This window comes from Thamnophis elegans, chromosome 1, assembly GCF_009769535.1.
Source record: "Thamnophis elegans isolate rThaEle1 chromosome 1, rThaEle1.pri, whole genome shotgun sequence".
In the NCBI taxonomy this organism is placed as follows: Eukaryota; Metazoa; Chordata; class Lepidosauria; order Squamata; family Colubridae; genus Thamnophis; species Thamnophis elegans.
In genome coordinates, this window is record NC_045541.1 from 69702171 (window position 1) to 69722152 (window position 19982).

At 40.2% G+C, this 19982-nt stretch overlaps 1 long non-coding RNA gene across 1 annotated transcript; it reads left to right on the forward strand.

The window, feature by feature from the left end:
* Positions 1 to 14819: 14819 nt before the first annotated feature.
* LOC116503484 lies at positions 14820 to 18253 on the forward strand. Its single transcript, XR_004254713.1, has 2 exons — positions 14820 to 15129; positions 16629 to 18253. It is a non-coding gene; the product is annotated as an uncharacterized LOC116503484 (long non-coding RNA).
* The last annotated feature ends 1729 nt before the right edge of the window (positions 18254 to 19982 follow it).

The window sequence follows — 19982 nt, forward strand, 5'->3', positions numbered from 1 at the left end:
AAGTCTTTAGCCTGGTGTGTCTTGCCAAAACAGAGTTCAAACCAGAAAGGCAGATTAAAATAGCTCTTTTTTATGTCCATAAGCAGAGAGGACATCTCAGTGATCACTCAGCCAAAAGAGGAGCAGCTTAAAAAGCTGGACAATTGCTTTATATATAGTTTAAATCTATTGGCTTTGGAGTAAGTTCTTTTATTGGTTATAGTCATTTTGACACATTTCTGTGCAGTAGCTCTAGTCTTGCATGTAACTTGCAAAACCCCATAATCACTTAGGGATTTTGCTCTAAATATTCATGACATGTGGTTTGCATGCTATGAGTTACTAAAGTCACTAAAGTTCAAGTCCAAGTCGATGTCCTTGGCAGCTTTGAACCTGTTCCTATCTGGCTATACAGTCTTCATTCATAGCTTGCTTTGTTGCCTCAAGAACTAAAAACATTATCTCCTAGTCCCAAAGGTGCTTTTTCAGGAGGCAACTAGACTTTCTTCGTTTTTCTTTTTTGAAGACCAAGAAGCTTCTTCAGTTTTGACTGGATGATGGGGAATGGAAGGATTTATGAGGGTCATTGGAGATTGGAGGTTTATCTATGTCCTCAGGGTCACCCGAGTAGTGCAAATGGGTGTGGAGCCACCTTGGCTTCAGGATGTTTTCTGCCCTGTGTCCCTTCAGGCGCAGGCTGTTGAGAATGAGTCTGTTGTCTGCATCCAACTGTCTGCAAGGAGTATAAATCCTTCCATTCCCCTGATGAAAGAAATGTCCTTCTGGGTTCGGCTCCAAGTGGGGAAGAAGACACTGGAGACATGGAGGCTGTTTGGAAAGATGGTTTATTGGTGGACAGGACCACATGGCTTGAGCCCTGAACAGAAAAGGTGATCACATGCTTCAATGTTGGTGGAGAAGAAGAGAAGGGCTGAGGGAGGGGCTTGCTAGGCTTTTTATAACCTGTTCAGTCCCACCTCTCTGTTTCCTGTTCCTGTGTAAGAAATGTATTCTGATTGGTTGTCAGACTCCCATGGGGCCATGCAGGGGCTACTCTCTAGGCTGTTTTGAATCCAGGTATAGATGAGTTCTCAGATGCCATGTGATCAGTTGAGTAAAGTTCCAACATTCCTTCCCCCTGCAGCTGCAGTGGAGAAGTCTTTATTATGTAAAAGGGACTAGCCGGCCTTCTCAATGGCCCAGTGGGGATGGGCAGGAAACTACAGGCAACTATTCGGTCTTTTAAAACATGTTTCTTTCTTTTCACATCCAGAGAAATATTCTGCCTTTTCAATATTTCCTAGGATATTTCATTTTTCTGGGAGAGGGCTGGGTGATAACTTCCTACACTCCACCACTCAGTCAGAGCTAAGGAAGCTTCTTTGATGACAAGCGAAATGTCTTCAAAGGAAAAAAAAGAAAGTTCAGTTGCCTGCTGAAAAAGCACCTTTGGGACTGAGAATCATCCACAGCCATCAATAAAAACACCCAAATAGATCAATTTATATTAAACACACAAGAGATCTTCATTATTAACTTGCCCCCATCAGGTGCCTTGCTGTTACCCTTAAGTCAAGGTGATTTGTGTTTAAAAAAAAACACTGGTTCCAAAATATATTCTTGATGGATTCTGCCAGTACAACATACAATGTAAGGACTGCAACAACCACTATGTAGGGCAAACAGACAGAAGGCTGTCAGAATGCATCCATGAACACCAACTGTCAATCAAAAGACCCGATGAAAATTATTTAATTTCACAACACGTGGACAGATTTAACCATAATTTCAACTGGGAAAATGTGACCATCCTAGACCAGGCCAAGTCCAAAGATGCCAGGGAATTTCTAGAAACCTGTCACTCTGACAAATCAACCTACACTTAGGCATTAATAATAGCAATAGCAATAGCAGCAATAGCAATAGCAGTAGACTTATATACCGCTTCATAGGCCTTTCAGGCCTCTCTAAGCGGTTTACAGAGAGTCAGCATATTGCCCCCAACAATCTGGGTCCTCATTTTACCCACCTCGGAAGGATGGAAGGCTGAGTCAACCCTGAGCCGGTGAGATTTGAACCACTGACCTGCTGATCTAGCAGTAGCCTGCAGTGCTGCATTTAACCACTGCGCCACCTTGGCTCTATATTAACAACCTCTATAGACTATGCAAAAGGGACAATCAACCAGCCCCAAAGAGAACAAAAAGACCCAAGCACCTCTCCACCAGTAATCAGCACCCTGATCAGCATAGATTAACCACAAGGTTAACTTCAGACTAACAATCCAATAAACAATAATCCACTCAAGAAACTGGCAAAGAGCCATCAGTAAACAGCCCAAGCAAAGAATCTCTCAGATCACCAACACCAGAAGATAAGCTGACAGTACTCCTTACTAGCACTGATATTACCTAATTAGGGTAATGAAACATCTGCAAGAAAACAAGCAAGTTCAGAGAGCACCAAGGACCCCTCAGATCAAGTTAAGATAAACACCCAATAGATCTTCATGATTAACTTGCTCCCACAAGAGGAGAAGATGGCATTTCCTCTCAGGCTCAGTGCAAGACACACACACACACCCCAAGGCAAGTCACATTCATGAGTACTAGGTCAAGTCCACAAGTATTGGACATGACCTAGTTAGTGTAACAGTGTACATTTTTAAGAAGAGATTGAACAACCATTTGTCTGAAATGGAATAGAGTTTCCTACCTGAGCAGGGGGTTGGATTAGAAGACCTCCAAGGTTCCTTCCAATGTTGTTATTCTGTATTAACAAAGTCTAAAACACCTCTATAAAAATTTCAAAGGTTTGTCTTCAATACATGGCCATTCAATCAAGAGTTGAATTGTGTGTTTATTTTGATGAATAAATTCAACCCTCACTTCAAGCAGGTATCCTGTGCTCAGGTACCCAGCCATGGAATGAACCAGAAATTTCTTTTAAGCTAGCCATAGGCATATTATCATTCAAGCCACTTCTTTATAACTGTGGTACTGAGATGCTTCAAATGTCTGTTCTATGAGATTCCTTTCTAGTGTACATTTAATGTATCAGAATACTAAAAAAAGCCCACCAATTTTTCAAGAGAAAATCCATTTTAAAAATTAAATCTCAAGTATGGTTTTAATATCAGTTGATTGAGCAGATTTTAGTAATCAAGCCAGCAGCATTGGGACATAGGAGATTTTGATATGTCAGTGACACAAGCTACACAATGGACCATTCATAGGGTTGATTGTCAAGACAGCAAGTGCATTTTTGAGATAAGGAACTCCAAAGGTTTATTGACAAACCTTGTTTGAACAAGGAATTAAATCATCCAGATTAAGTGCAACAAGATTGATTTGCATATTAAAAAGATGAAGCAAAACATTTAATTTATGAAGTTTAATTTTATACTCCTTCCTTCTCAAATGGAAGTATTCCATTGTACAATCCTTTTTTACGATGATGCCTACAAATGAGTTTTTGAAAGTAATTTTATTCGAATATTGAACTAGTATTCTTTGGACTGATTTAATGATATAGATTCCAGATGCTCAAATTGGGTTGAATGGGAATCGAGACAATTGGTGCATTTGGTCATGAAGCTTTCTGACAAGCTTCCCTTTGTTCTTTTGTTAAATATGATGAATGGCAGCTGTGGATGAGGTACAGATTTAAATCCCATGTAAATAACTCCATATAATCCATACTTGTGATGGCGAACCTATGGCATGCCTGCCACAGGTGGAAAGCGGAGGCCTCTCTGCTGGCACGGGAGCCATCGCCCCAGGTCAACTGCACTGTGCATGTCCGCATGCCTCCCACCAGCCAGCTAATTTTTGGGACTCTGCCGTGCATGCAGGGGGGTGTCACACGTACATGTGCAGGGGGGAGCGGGAGGGGTATGGTGGCCCCCTGCACCCCATTTTTGGTCCCAGGAGGCTTCAGGAAGGTGCAGGGGGTCAATGTGAACATGCATGAGGGGGATGGGGGAGCGTGGGGGGTCACGAGCACATGTGAAGGGGGGAGGGGCAGCGCAGGGGGTTGCACTTGCATGGGTGTGGGCATGCACACAAGCTACTGCATGCATGCGCTTTCGGCACACGAGGACAAAAAGGTTAACCATCACTGATCTATGCAAACACCTAAGCACCACTAATACAGATAGTCCTCAACTTACGACCACAATTGAGCCGAAAATTTCTGTTGCTAAGTAAGACAGCTGTTCAGTGAATTTTGCCCCATTTTATGACCTTTCTTGCCACAGTGGTTAAGCGAATCAGTGTAACTGTTAAGTTAGTAACCCAGTTATTAAGTGAATCTGGCTTCCCTATCGATTTTGCTTGTCAGACGCTCACAAAAGGGGATCCCTTGATCCCAGGATACCGCAACTATCATGAAGATGACTCAGTTGCCAATTTTAATCGTGTGACTATGAGGATGCAGCAATGGTCACAAGTGTGAAATATGGTCATGTAGGAAGTTAGCACCCACCCTCTCCTAGAAACATGAAATATCCTGGGAAAGGTTGAAAAGGCAGAATATTATATTTCCTTGGATAAGAAATGGAGAAACATGTTTTTAGGCAGGAAACAGACTTACTCTTAATAGCCCCCACCTTTGTTAATGGGCCATTTTAAAAAGCCTAGGTCAGTCTATTCTACATAACAAAGATCCCTCCCCTTCAGGTCCAGGGTGATGGGATTAAAGCATGATAGTATTAGCCCTTTACCCAACTCACCACATGGCATTCGGGAACTCAACCAAACTTGGATTCAAAACACAACCTCGAGAGTTGCCCCTGCATGGCCCCATGGGAGTCTGAAAACCCATCAGAATACATTTCTTACACAGGAACAGGAAACAGAGGTGGGGCTGAACAGAGTATAAAAACCCAGCAAGTCCCTTTTCTCTCTCTCTCTCTCTCTTCTTCACCCAACATCTGGAAGCATTGTGATCCCCCTTTTCTGTTCAGGAGCTGAAGCCATGTGATCCTGTCCACCATTAAACCATCTTCCCAAGCAGTCTTCATGTTTCCAGTGTCTTTTACCCCACTTGCAGCTGAACCCAGAAGGACATTTCTTCCAACAGTCATAAATACAGGTGGGTTTCGGATAGGACGAAGCCGAGGTCATAAGCAGAGGTTGGCCCGGATAGGGTGAACCAGTAGTGGCAGCGGTGGGAGGCTCCGCCCACCTATCCTCTCTTATTGATCATAGGGATGGTTCACATTCCCACTCACTCCAAGGTTCAAATCCCTGCTCCCTCATAATGCTTACTTATTGACCTGGTCCCATTATTGTTTATAGCATTTAGCTAATGGTAGAAAAACTACACTGGACTTTGAAAAAAGAATTTGGTGTTGGGCAATGAATCAAAATAGATACTGGATTTAATCCTAAGCATTTTTCAAAAACTCATAAATGGGAACTAGGTAATGGCTCCATCTTAAACAAAACTCAGTACTAAAGATCATTTCCTGTTTTTTCTTAAGCCTCATTGTAAATTTCTTTTTAAAAAGAAATGTATGTATGTATTATGTATGTATGTATGTATGTATGTATGTATGTATGTATGTATATGTTTATATTAGATTTTTACAACCCCTGGTAAGCCCCAATTATGGGAGGAAGCTAACTGTTTCCATCATCTGTCAATCGGCTCGTCACAAGAGTCCATCACGACAGAAACCCAATATTTTTACTGTTGCCTTTGTTATATTTGTGTTTTTTTATTTGTGCTGATAAATAAATAAAGGGAGACTAGTATAGATCTATTTCAAGCTATTTAGCTCTCATCAGCTAGCCATACCCTTACTGGGATTTAAATAGCTTGAAATAGATCTATACTAGTCTCCCTTTATTTATTTATCAGCACAAATAAACACACACACACACACACACACACACAGATACATACATACATACATACATACATACATACATACATACATATATATAATTTACATATAAGTATATCAAACAGATTGTGACCGTCCTGGCATTTCATCTGCCATAGAAACCAAAGTGAAAGACAAATAACATATATACTACTTACACAGTGCTAGTCTTATAAGCCAACCTTGTTTTTTGTGCCTTACCAAGTCAACAGAGATGCAAAAGTCGCATGTGAACCCAATCAGCGTTTTCTACCAGCCTATGATAATATGGTTACTGAGCCATAGTCAGGGGGAAAACCTCGCACCAACACCAGGAAACAATTGTGAGAAGTGTCGCACTAGATGTCTCAAGAGAAGCAATGGATTTCCTGTTGTTTTACTTTTGCCCTCCAGTTTGTTTATTTTTCAATTAAAAGCCTTTAAGTACCAAGTTAAATGGTGGCAAATTTTAAAAATGATGCTTCTTACCTGATAAGTTATAGTGCTTACCAAGAAGCAAGAATCTGCGCTGCAGTTCATCCGCATCTGTATGAGGAAGAATCTCTACAATGGTTGATGCAAGCAGCTTTGTTTATATTCTGGATGGCATTTAATTTTTATGGAAAATATTAAATTGGGTAGGAGGTCTGAAGCTACAGAAAAGAAAATCAGTAAAATTAAATCAGAAATTATTAATAAAATGTGTCATTGGCATAATAATAACAGTTACTTAATCATTCTGATCCCAAAGAGATTTGTAGAAGTTTGTACATCATTAAAATCAACACTATAGGTTTGTGATACTGTTATTTGCTGTACATGTACAATAAATCTGAATGAGTAATGCTAATGAAATGTGTCTGTATGAAATGGGCTACTATTGGCTATTTGATGCTAAGGGTGTAAGAAGGCTTTGTTTTCTATTTTCTTTTTTTCTGCACTTTTGCCTTTATCCTTTTCTTTATTTCCTTTACTCTGCATTAGTACTTCTGATACTCAGTTGTTTTCTCCAATAGAATAACATGTCCTTTATATACATTAAATATTGATATATTAAATGATGTAAGTAACATTGTCCATCAATACATTATCTCCCTCTTGTTGTCCCCCCACAATTTTCTTTTTCTTATAAAAGAAAGCTTATACGAGAACCATTTCCCTGGTTTATTCATAAATTGAAAATGTCTGTGTTTTGCATATTCAATTTTGTTCCCAGTTCACTTATGGTTAACTCAGAGAACTGTTACTATAAAATCTTAATTTCTTGACAGATTCCCTAGGAAATTCTTTAACTCATATTTGTATTTCATTCAAAATATTATGGGATTCCTCTTGCCTCTTCTGAAATTCAGAATTATAATGTGTCAGGTAATTGGACCTGCCACACTCACAACTGGATATCATCCCATTGATTGAAACACCTGTCTAATTTCCCCTTGAAATGAATTGCTAAGAATTGAACTAAGGACATGAAAGCCAATGTCATAATATAGTGAAATTGGCATCTAGAAGAGGTAATGGCAAACAGCTTTTTTAAAAAGATGAAATCTGGGAATAGGGGAAGCCGTCTCCCCATCCAAAATTACTATTACAGCATTGAAGCGACCTGCTCTCCACAGTCCCTTAGATGTTCGCAGAACATTCAGTACAAAAGAGCAATAGGCGGATCAGGACTCTAGAGGGCGCTCCCGTGTAACACACATAGTGAAGGAATCGGAGACTCTCTAAGAGAGCAGAAGTTTATCTCACCAATGAAAACGTTATGTTATAAACCATCTTATAAATATAAATTTATACTTATACTAGGAGGCCTATGAGGTCCTTGAATGTTTTTCTAGGGTTTGTGTCTGTGTTTGTGTGTGAGACAGACGGGGAGGCTGTGATCGCAATGCGCGTCCTTTTGTTTTTATTTCTGGCGACTCCTGCAAAGGTTGTGGAAATCTCCGAGGGGTTGAAAACGAGTCCCACCAAGCGCGGGACTTGGTCACTTTGGGAGAAGGAAAGAAGCGAAAGAGATGAACAAGCAGAAGGTTCCTGGCCCCAAACTGTTATTTGTTGCAAGAGTTAAAGGGGCAAGAAAGATGTTTTTTCTGGAGTCCTCGATCAAGGTGAGCAAACCCCTCCTTTTAGTAGGTGGACGAGCCCCGCCCTCCACTTGTTCCTTTTAAGGTATGTTTCTTTCCTCTGAGGCTTTGGTGTTTTTCGTCTTGAGCGGTGATCGTGAGTATATTCTGATTACTTATTTACAAAATAATATGGAATTACTACGTGTACCATCCGGTGCCTGCCGCTTCTCCCCTGCAGCCATCCACCCGCGGTCTTTTCAGCCACGCAGCCCCCGCAGGTCTCGTAGACGGGAGGATTTCAGGGCAGAATTAGCGGACAGGGAAAAGTTTGCAATCAATCTTCCCCTAATGGAAATGCCCAATACACTCAAAGGAGCCACGTAAACTTACAAAAATTCAACATTTCATGTTCACCGTTCAAAGAGGAGGGTGGAAGGGCCGATTTTCACTTAACCTTGACTTCCAATTAATACAGCTCAAGAAGGAAGACGCTTCCTCTTAAAATCTGTATAAATTCATTCATTGGGTCAGAGTTTTAAAAATCCGGAGGACTATTAGATATCGATGGCAGTTGGGACTTTACTGTATCGCTTCACTTTTTTCTGGGATTGTCTGGAGTTTTGTTAGGAAACCCAGACTGAGGGTCCAGTTGAGTTCTGATAAGAAACCTCATCTCATCCGTGAAGCAAAGTTGGGTTGGGATACAAATCCCTGCTCTTCTGTCCTTCACAGTAACTTATGTCCAAATTGGTATGACCTTCCTGGAAAATGGCAATCAATATGACCGTCCATGCCTGATGCCTTTAGATCCATCTCCCAGTAACAGGACAGAAGGACAGGTACAATAAAACCTTGTCCAAATGGAAATGCCATTTAGCTGGGGGATCTGAGGTGATGCTAAGATCAGAAAAAAGATGTTTTGCATAGAAAAACATTATGTTCCTCGTGTTCTGATTAACTTTTCCTCATCTGATGTCCATGGAGATTCAAAATCAACCAGGACATGGTTGTCCCAAAGATGCTTTTCAAAAGGCAACTGGACTTTCTTGGTTTTTTCTTTGAAAACATTTCACTTCTCAAGCAAGAAGCTTCTTCGGTTCTGGCTGAAAGGTAGCAAAAGGAAGGATTTCTATCCCTGAGAAAGTTGTATTTTTTTACTATCCTGTTCCCTGAAGCCTTCTGGAAATCCGTGACCTGTCAAAAGCGCGGAGGACAAAATTAAAAATTGAAATAAAATTAAAATTAAACCAAGCCGATTCACATAAAGGTAAGCGTTAGGGTTAGGGTTAGGGTTAGGGTTAGGGTTAGGGTTAGGGTTAGGTTAAGGGTTAGGTTAGGGTTAGAGCGTTAGCGTTAGGTTTAGCGTTAGGTTAAGGGTTAGCGTTAGGTTTAGCATTACGTTAACGGTTAGGTTTAGGGTTAGATTTAGGGTTAGGTTAAGGGTTAGGGTTAGGGTTAGGTTTAGGGGTAGGTTTGGGGGGGTTAGGGGAAGGTTTTAGCTTTATTTTTACATTTTTCGATCACAGCGTGATGTTTTCATCGCGCTGTGATGACGTCAAATGCGCGCTTTCGTCGAGCGCGATTTTGTCCTCCGCGATTTTGTGGTGGAACCCTGGAAATCTTCTTCAGTTTTACTGCAGGCAAATATTATCTCTCAAAGTGACATTAAGGAGAAGGGCCAGAATTTGCCTCCTTGATGTTAAGACATTAACTTTTCCTCACTTGTTTGTTTTCAGGTAACTTAGCTGTGGCATCACTTCCAGCAAGAATGACCAGTGGATCTGCAGTTTTCATCGCCTCTAATGAAGCCAACATAATCCAAACAGCTCCTGGATTGCCCAATGTTGGTCTTCAGGCATCTGGAGCAACTCCATATCCCTATTATGGAGCTCAGCAACTTGGAATTCCCACCAGTTCTCCTCAACAAGTCCCACAAAAGAGTCCTTTGGAGAGATTCCTCAAGGCTGAGCCAAAAGTGCTTGGGGTAGGCATATGTCACTATGTCCTGTTTGAATCTATTAAGGTTTTAGAGCTACGTAGAGACCTGAGAGCCCCATGTTGAAGTTCTGGAATTTGACTTGGCTGTTGTCTGGTTCTGGAATATACTCCAGAAACCTCTCTTCTTCCTGTGGTTTCATTTGTGTTTCTGCAAAACGTTCTGACTCCGATATGAATTTCTTTTGCTTTGCTCTTTAACTGAGAAAGTGGAGCTCAGCCAAGGTTTCAACCAGATCTCTTTTTCTCCTTTCCCTCTGAGAAGTGCAACTGTTGGGCATTTCTCCAGAAGAAACTGGTCATGGATTGGCTGCAGCCCAAGTCGTTTGAAGTCACTTTGGGCTTATGACCGTGATCAACTTCCTCCTGCAGAGGAGTCTGTAGTGAGAGGTGCCATTTTTCTCTTGAATATCTATCTTGATATTCGTAGAGACCTTCTTTCTGGCAAAAGCAGTCCCACTGAGGGTCAAACTAGATCATAATCTGGAGTAAATGTCTGGTACATAGTGACAATGGGTCTCAAACTGTCCCTTCTCCCCATTTGGATTTTTCACCATAGGAAACCAGGCCTTGGGTTAACACCTGCACTGGAAGTTGAGAAGCCCCAACATCTTTGAGGGACCTTTCAAAGATGGATATAAACCTTTCCTGGGGTGCTAAAAAATAAGAATGTTTTTCTCAGATTCAGAGAACAAAGTTGTCTTACTTTGTGTGTTTTCCTTCCACAGGCTGTCCAAATATTGATTGGGCTGATCCACATCGGCTTTGGGATTGTCTCCCTTGCTTCAATTCATTCTTATCCGTCTTCTTCTCCTTCTCATAATTATTATTATTATTATTATTATTTGCCCTTGCCTGTAATTGGAGGTTACCCCTTTTGGGGAGGGATATTTGTAAGTATGTGAAATTTTTTGTTGAGTCATGGCCGATGGCAGTAATGGCTAATAGATACTTATAAAAGTCCTGTTTGCTTTTTAAATGGTTTTTTCAATGTTTTCAGTTTTTCAATGACTACAATCATTTGTTTTTCTTTTTCCTTTTCCATAGTTTATTTCTTCTGGCTCACTTTGCGTATCAGCTGTGAACAGTTCAAATCATGGTTTGGTGAGAAACCTGTATAGCATTTGAATTTCTTTTTATGCTGTTTCTTTGTAAGCACTCAGGTCTTTTATTTTGTCAATTCTCTTCAGATACTGCTTAGTCTTAAATCAACATCTGGGAAAGAAAAACAAACAAACTCAAAAATTCCCCTCCCCATCTTCCTTCTTTGATGAACGTTTGCTTCCAAGCCTTGCTTCCATTGAAAATTCTATGTCAACAGTAGACAATATTCAGCAATCCAAAATTTGAGCCTCCCCTGGTCCCCATTTTGCGATAGGCTTTTTGCCAAGCTCCCTTCCTGATGTGCAACCTGCAACACTCCAGGTCCTGTGAAGAAAATGAGAGAAGCCTGAGAGAGTCAATGATCATAATATGGGTTCTTGTTCTACCAGAGCTTCCTTAGTTGCTACTAGTAATTTTGAGTCACAATGGCACAGTGGTCAGAATGCAGTACTGCAGGCTACTTCTGCTGACTGTTGGCCGCCTGCAATTCAGCAGTTTGAATCTCACCAGGCTCAAGGTTGACTCAGCCTTCCATCCTTCCGAGGTGGGTAAAATGAGGATCCAGATTGTCTAGTAGCCTCTGTGTAATGTTTTATAGTTAAAAGAGCATTTAACATTAACATTTAATGCTTAGAGAATGTCACGTCTTACTATAAATTGTGTGGGATTTCTTTAAGCAAAGTGTTAAGGGGTGAAAAAGTTGTATCATTTTCCTGTCACTGTTAACCACCTGGCCTTCAATGGAGACTGACATCCAGAAAGAGAAAGAAGGAATTTGACAGTGAAAGGTCTTCAAATGAATTGTGGCATTTGCATTTCCACTGTGGGAAAATGTATTGTCGTTGCTTTTTGATTCCTATGATCTTACTGGATACTGTCTGGTTCCATCACTGACTGGCTATGTGTCATTAAGCACCCACATAGATTTTCTTTGTCACTGTTTTTACCATAGTTGGGCTGATTGTTTATATGCTTTGCATTTAATAAGACTCATGCTGACACTGTAATTTCTCTCCTTCTGGTCTATTTCTGTTTCAGGTGAAATCCAGTGTAGGAATGAACATCGTAAGTGCTCTAATGGCATTAAGTGGTATATTTATGTATCTAATTGAGTGCTTCAGGGTTCCTTGGAGCTATACAATCAATATGCCACTAACGGTTTAGCCGTAAGTTAACCAATCTTGTTTTACATTTTGGCTTCATGTGCAGAATACAGAAGGAGATATGCGGCTGGGATATTCCATTCCCTTTGACTTTTCTTTGAAATTTTTCCTTGAATAGGTCTTAGTCCCAAAGAGATATGTTGTACTTCATATGAAAATTTAAAATATACATATATGTGTTTAATATGGACAAACAACCTTATGATCATGCTTAGATTTTATAGATTTCTTTTTCTTCTCCAGTTTTTTTCTTTTTGGTGGGGAGGGGATTATTTTTTAAAAAAAGTGGTAAACATGGAATGCTTGAGAATTCTATATAGCATAGAATACAGCTGTACATGTTGAAATCTATACCAGATTTTCCTGCCACTTCCATCTCCTTCTTTGCATTTGCCACCCTGTTTTAGAAAACTGGAATTTAGGTAAGTTCTGAAGTGTGGAGAGTTTAGAACCACACCAATATCTGGGATCAATGGCTTCAATTTTTAGTATTTTGTAAAGTCCTTTGTTTCTTCTAAGAGTTAAATCATAATAGTAACACACCCAGGGCTTTTCTCCTTTCTGGCTAGACAGATGATTGGAAAGAATTTGGATAAAGAAAATAGATCGAGCTGCATCCTTCTTGAGGAGGAGAAACAATATATCTTAGACTGGTTGAATCCAAATTGCATTGCTGTGCTTAACCATACTCTGTTGGTGCCAATTTTCCCATGAGCTTTCCTTTACCTTATCCCCAACCCATGAGTTAGTTTTACACCTAATGTGAGTAAGCCATCATTAGCTGTACTTGTATAAAACTAGGCTTTTCCTCTCTTATTCTGATCCCATCCAACAATAGCCTCAAGGTGTATAAAATCTATTTCCCTTCACCCATTATCTTGGAGAAAAAAGTCAGGTGACCAAGACTGGATATATTACGGCAGTGGGGAGTCCAGTCACTTTTCCTCTTTGGACTCAGCCAGCCTCTGTTGATAGTTGCCTCTTGAAAAAGCACCTCTGAGAGAACCATGACTTGGATGACTGAGAATCTCTCTAGACCAGTGGTAGTCAACCTGGTCCCTTCCGCCCACTTGTGGGCGTTCCAGCTTTCATGGTGGGCGGTAGTGGGTTGCTGTAATTCTGCTTTATAAATTTTATAAAGTAAAGTTACTTCCCTACTTTATAAATCACCATTACTGTGGAACTGGTGGGCAGTTAGAAAATTTTACTACTAACAGAGACACAAAAGTGGGCGGTAGGTATAAAAAGGTTGACTATCCCTGCCCTAGACACTCATCTCCATTACTTCTCTCTAGGCAGCAGGAAAACAGACCCTCTAAATTTCCTATTGGGAAATACAAATTGCATTTATTTACTTTGACAGTGAGATAGGCACCATCGATATTTGATAAACAAGCACAGTAAATCTATTTACAATATTGATTAATCCACCTGTCCCTCCCTGGCAGAGAAGATGGCTTCTGCTGGTCTCTTTCAGCTCTTCTGTCTTGCAGGATACATCTAATTGTGGCGTGAGTTGTCTTCCTCTTTTCAGAAGATTAGTAATGCTTGTGCTATCAGTACCCAGTGTCTTTTGATATGTATCTTTATTTTACCCTAAATTTAACTTGAGAGATGCCCAAAGTGAGGGTGGAAGGAAGGCAGAGCAGATGCCCCATTTCCGTTGTATCCTGAGTGAGGGATGTTTTCCTTATTGGCTGATGACATGCTGAAAATGGATTGCAGCAAAGTCAGAGGAGGAAACCAGTCTGTAACACCTTGGGATTTTTAGAAGCCGGGCAATCGCATTCAGGAGTAAATCAGAACAGGTGCAACAATGAGCAGGAAAGGGTCTGGCAATAGGGACAAGGTATTTGATGCCTTTATTATTTATGGTGTTGACTCAAGGATAAATTACACACATTGGTTTGTTAGCTTCAGGAGGTACCACACATTGAAACAGGGCTCTTCCAAAGCAACAGGTGCAGATCAGAATCTGTCTGAATGATTGTAAGTGGTTCTGGGGGAGAGGAATGGAGATGGCATATTTTCCAAATAAGGAAAATGGGCAGGTTGCAGAATGAATTAGTTTGCTTTCACTGCTTTGGATTCAGGAGAACATCCAAAATATTCTACTCTATTTGTGTCATCATAGCCTGATTAAGAATAAGAATGATAAAGTAATGTACATCATACTATGGCCTTCACTACTGGCTACTGTGCAGTGATTTAGCTTTTATGTGCTGATCTGAAATAAGGCTGGTCCCCATTTGATTCTCAGTGGTATCTGGAATTTCCCTTCAGAATGCTGCAGAACATAAGAGATGCTAATAATGTTCCCTGATGCAGTTTTTTCTCATATCACAGAGGCTGTACAGGCAGTCTTTAATTGAATGAATAACTATTCATTTAGCGACCATTCAAAGTTTCAGTTACACTCAAAGCTATGACCACTCCTTGCATTTATGACTGCTGCAGTGTCTCCATAGTCACCTGATAAAAATTTGGGGGCTGGATAGTAGCAATTTATTTAGGAGAGTTCCAGCATCCCCTTTGCGACTTTCCCAGCCAGCTTCTGATCAACAAAGGCAGCGGGGGGGAGGGGGGGAAGCTGGATTCACTTAACAACCGTATGATTCTCTTAACTACAGCAATTTGCTTATCAACATTGGCAGAACCTAACAACCTCCACGTTTAATAATGGAAATTTGGATCCCAGTTGTGGTTGTAAGTCGAAGGTTACCTGTACAGTGTCTCTGTTTTTCCCAATGCAATTGTTCCTCCCAATACATACCATTACATTAATTTCCCATCAGATTACAACTATCTTTCCACTTCTCTTCCTACTCTACAGAGTGCCAATTTTGGCATCTCCTGTATGCTGTTCTTGTTCAGCGTGCTGGAATTTTGCATCGCTGTTTCCATGGCTCACTTTGGGTGCCAGGCAGCTTGCTGTATTGCCCAGCTTGCCCAGGTAACTATTTGATACTCTGATAATAGCTTTAGCAGTTCTCATTGTTAAAGAATGTAAAGACGATTGTCCATTTTTCTTCTTTATATTTACACTCCCCCTAACCTCACCTTTTATTTGTTTCTTTGCTATTACCCTGAACAATAAGTGAGATTGGTTACTCAGGTTACCCAGTAATATTTATAAACTAGGAGAGGCTTGAATTTTGATCCAGCATCCTGTAGTTTATTTGCTTCTGCATATGAATAATTAGATGATGCAATTTTTCCCCCAGCTTCTGTTTTGCTGTAGAGTAATTGTCATGAGTACAACACAGTTTCTGTTGTCCCTTTATAATTCCGTGATGCAGAAATTCATGTCCTCATTTAAGAGGGCTCAATTCTAAATGTATATATTTACTTTAGTAGTGTGACTATATTAATTTAAAGGTTCTGTCACTTGATCCCATTTTTCCAGAATGCTTCCATTTTTTGAAGAAAAAAATAAGTGTTTTTCATTTTTTTAAAAAATGGTGCTTTCTAGTTTGGTTACTTTCTTGCAGAAATTGCATTATTCAAATTGGGTAACATCATCAGTGCAGTGCATATGGATATTCTCAGTCATCCAGGTCATGGATGTCCCAAAGGAGCTGAAGGAGCTTCTTGGAAGAGAAGTGAAAAGTCTTCAAGGAAAAGCCAGAAAGTGCAGTTGCCTCTTTAAAAAAACACCTTTGGATCATCAGTACCGATTTATTATTTGGATCATAAACTATCTGCAAAGAAACAAGCAAGTTCAGAGACCCTCATTTAAACTCTGAGCTACAAATATTCTCCTTTATCAGTTCTCACCGCTGTCATTTGAAGCCAATTGAGAAATCAAAAAATGACCTCCATTTTCCCCTGGAGGGAAATGGATCTTCTTCGAGCCTTTAATTTGTTAAAATAAATTAATAATTGGCAGCTTTTGTGAAAAAAATCATGAGAATATTATTTATTTATTTGCTCCTCAATTAAGCTGGAGCCTTGGAGATTTACAACAATACAGTTGTATACAAATTCAGAACATAAAATATAAGCAATATATAACTGGAACCAAAAGTAACACACAAAATAAAATCAGTCTCTGAAGGTCCTCAGGAGAAGCCAGTTCACTTCTCTTATCACTTACTAGAGGACCATCCTAGTTGGTACCACCTTTTAAGTCACCTACTCCATACGGAGGACATTCATTGGGTTGTTGAGGGACTTCCTGTCATACCTCTTGGTAGATAGGTGGGAGATCCTGAGCAGATACTCTCTGAATATGTGGATAAGGCTGGCAGATTTGATCAGGAAAGGTTACTTAAACATTTGCATGTTAATATATAGTTTTAAAGAATTCTCTCTCAGGACTTTGAGCTATCAAGAATTTCAGCCTGTTAGGACACTGCTAGCATCACACAACTGGAGAATCTATTCCTCCTACCTAGAGTAACAGATGTGTCCCTGAGTACTTATTGTGTTGACTGTTCTTTTCTGTTACAGCCACCCATGGTTTTTGTGCCTTACCAAGTCATCAGAGGTGGAGCAGTTGCAGCTGAACCAAATCCTCCTCTTCCTCATCCTCCACCGACTTACGATAACATGGATATCAAATCTCAGTAAAACAAGAAGGAAGTATGAGAATTGTTGGCAAAAGAGGTTTCAGGAGAAGCAATGCATTTCATTTTACTTTATTTCTTGGTCCAGCTTGCTTGTTTCCTTTTCAATTACAGCTTTTAAACACCAAATTAAATGCTGGCAAGTTTTAAAAGTTCTTCTATTTTACTAAATAATTATTTCCTAGAATCAAGAATTTGTGCTACAAATCATCAGCATATTTATGAAAAAGTACTGTACACTCCTTACAATGGATGATGGAGGCTGTTTATTTTGTTTATACTCTAGATGACGTTTGTTTTTTTGTGACAAATATGGAATTAAGTACGAGGTCTGATGCTGCAGAAAAGAAAAATGGCTACCAAATTAAAACACAGATTATTTATAAAACACATCATTGACACAATACAGATAGTTCTTGACTTACGATTGCAGTTTGGACCAGAACGTCCATTGCTAAGTGAAGCAGTTTAAGTGAATTGTGCCCGATTTATGACAATTTTTGCCACTGTTGTTAAGTGAATTACTCTGGTTGTTTAGTGATTCACATGGTCCTTAAGTGAATCTGTTTTCCCACATTTGACTTTTTAAAATCCAGCTGGGAAGGTCATAAACAGCAATCCCTGATTCTGGCATGCCAGAACTGTCCTAAGAACAGGCAGGTTGCCAAGCATCTTGAGTTCTGATCACGTGACCATGGGGATGCGGCTACGTGTGAGGACTGGTCTTGAGTCACTTTTTTCAGTTCTGTTGTAAATTTGAATGGTCACCAGTTGTAAGTTGAGAACTTCCTGTAGTAGCAGTTGCATAATCTCTGTGATCGCAAAACAGATTAGAAGAAGTTTGTATATAGCTGAAATATTCCATATTGTTTGGGTACTTAAATTGATCAAAACCACATTTTTTTTTACTGTCCATAAGTCCATTCATTATCTGCCTCCTGGAAGATTTCTCAATTGTGCAAACATGCAATTTCTAAATCAAAGCCATTCCTATTTTTAGGGAGGGTATACTTGGGTGGGGGGCAATTATGGCCCCTTTATGACCTGTGAACGTCAACTCTCAGAATTCTTGAGCCTTCATGACTGACTCAGGAACATAGCAAAGATTCAGATTCATTGCTTCCCTGTCCATAATTACATGGTGAAAAGTTTGACTCCTGCAATGATTTTAGAGGTGTACAATCTGTACATTTGCACAGGCTTTGAGGCTCAAGCTGATAGGCAATATCCTGAATATAATCTAGCTCAGTTAAAATGATGTCACTCTTATTTCTTTTCTTTGATGAGCTGATTCCCTGTTCAAGCAGCAGGAGGCCATGGTGGGCGCTCCGCCCCCACATGCAGCCCATTGAAAAAGAGATAGGGGTTTGGACAGATACCCTGGAGGCTTGGCAATATAAGAGGATAGAGATGGGAGGAATACTTAGACTAAAGAGTAAAAATGCAGAGGTATATAGAGACAAAGATCCAAGAGAGCAGTATGGGAGGTATGCCAAAACACAAATAAGAATTGAAATATTAAAATGGGCAAGAGATGATGGATAGAAAGGAAATGTTATTTCTTGGGGGGGGGGGTTTCCCCTTCATTCTTTAATATAATGGGGACCTGATTAAAAGAATAGAAGTAGAAATAAAATATACCTATTATAAACTAATAAATAGATGGAAGATTAGAGGTTGAAAGATGGATTTAATATGCATGTTTAAATAATATGGTGATTGTTGTCAAGATGGAATAAGGGAATTAGATTTTAATACAATATGTATACTATACCAGGATTAGTAAGGATGGCCTGATTAAATACAATAAATTGTAGGACCCGGATTGTTGTTGGGGGGCAATATGCTGACTCTGTAAACCGCTTAGAGAGGGCTGAAAGCCCTATGAAGCGGTATATAAGTCTAACTGCTATTGCTATTGCTATAAAAAATTAAAGAATTAAATTGAAAGATTAGATAGTATTATTATACATGCTTAAACAATATTGTAATTGGCATTAGTATGATCCTTAGAACTATTGAATAATTAAACAATGAAGGTTTATATCTTAATACAAATAGAAGTATGTGTTTAATTGATATTAGTATTGTTATTTGTATCAAAATGAACAGTAACCAGATGCCTCACCGTTCATGTATTGATATTGATGTATATATAAAAATAAAAAAACATATTAAAAAAGCTAGATGCATATCTCAATTAATTAATAAAAATATATTTAAAAATCTAGATGCATATCTCCATTAATTGGCCATTTTTCTGGGACAATTGATCCCTGGGCCCCAACAATGCTGTCAAGCGCTGTCCAGAAAGAGGCTTTTGGCTGCTCCGGCGGTATGTCCGCCATTAAAATGGCCAATTAATGGATTAAGATCTCTTGATGGGATCCCTAATTGAGGGCAGCTGCCACAAAGAACAGGCAAACTTCAATTTAGACCCACCGGGTTTCCCTGAAGCGGGAATTCTCGTCTTTGTCTGTCCTAATTCAGACACTTTCCTTTCCTTTTTGGATCACATTCTCTTCAGCTGATCAAGAGGCATGCTGGGAATCAAACCCAGTTCGAGGTTGAGGAAAAAAGCGCCAGTCATCCTCGCCAATCCCTCGTGGCCGCTGATCTCAGAATCACCAGATCAAAGCCCCGCGTCCACAGCCTTGGGATCCTCCGTTTCAAGATCTCCCTTGCAAGCTTCAGCAGCCCTGATGACAACTCGGCATGCTTCTTCTTCTCTGCATGCCCCCCTCCCCTCCATTCTTTTCCTGAGTTCCCACGCCCGGGTGGGTCCGCACAAGTTCCTCGCCTAGTTAAGCGTGCCTTGGATCCCAGCCCCGGGGCACCATTCTGCGGTTGGCCAAGCTCCTGCTCTCCCTGCAAAAGGCAGCCTTGCCGCCGTCTCTCTCTATTCCCTTTGCCTGCTGTCGGTTAAGAACAAAGCCCATGGTGGGGAAGCTGTTTTTTTTTCTGTCTGGGATTCTTTTGTGTGTGTGTGTGTGTGAGTGTACACACACTACAGTTGTTAAGTTAGTAACATGGTCATTAACCGGAGGCTTTTCTTCAGGGTTAATGGACAGAAAGCCAGGAAAAAAGGAGGAAGGAAAAGGAGGAAAGAAGCATCAAACCCCAAGGAGGTTTTACTCTTCTTTCGCTGCATTTAAAGGGTCAGCCGGGCCACCTGCAGCTCCCCGAGAATGAAAAGCGAGTGGAGGGAAGCAGCTGCATGGAAACTCTGCCTCTGACC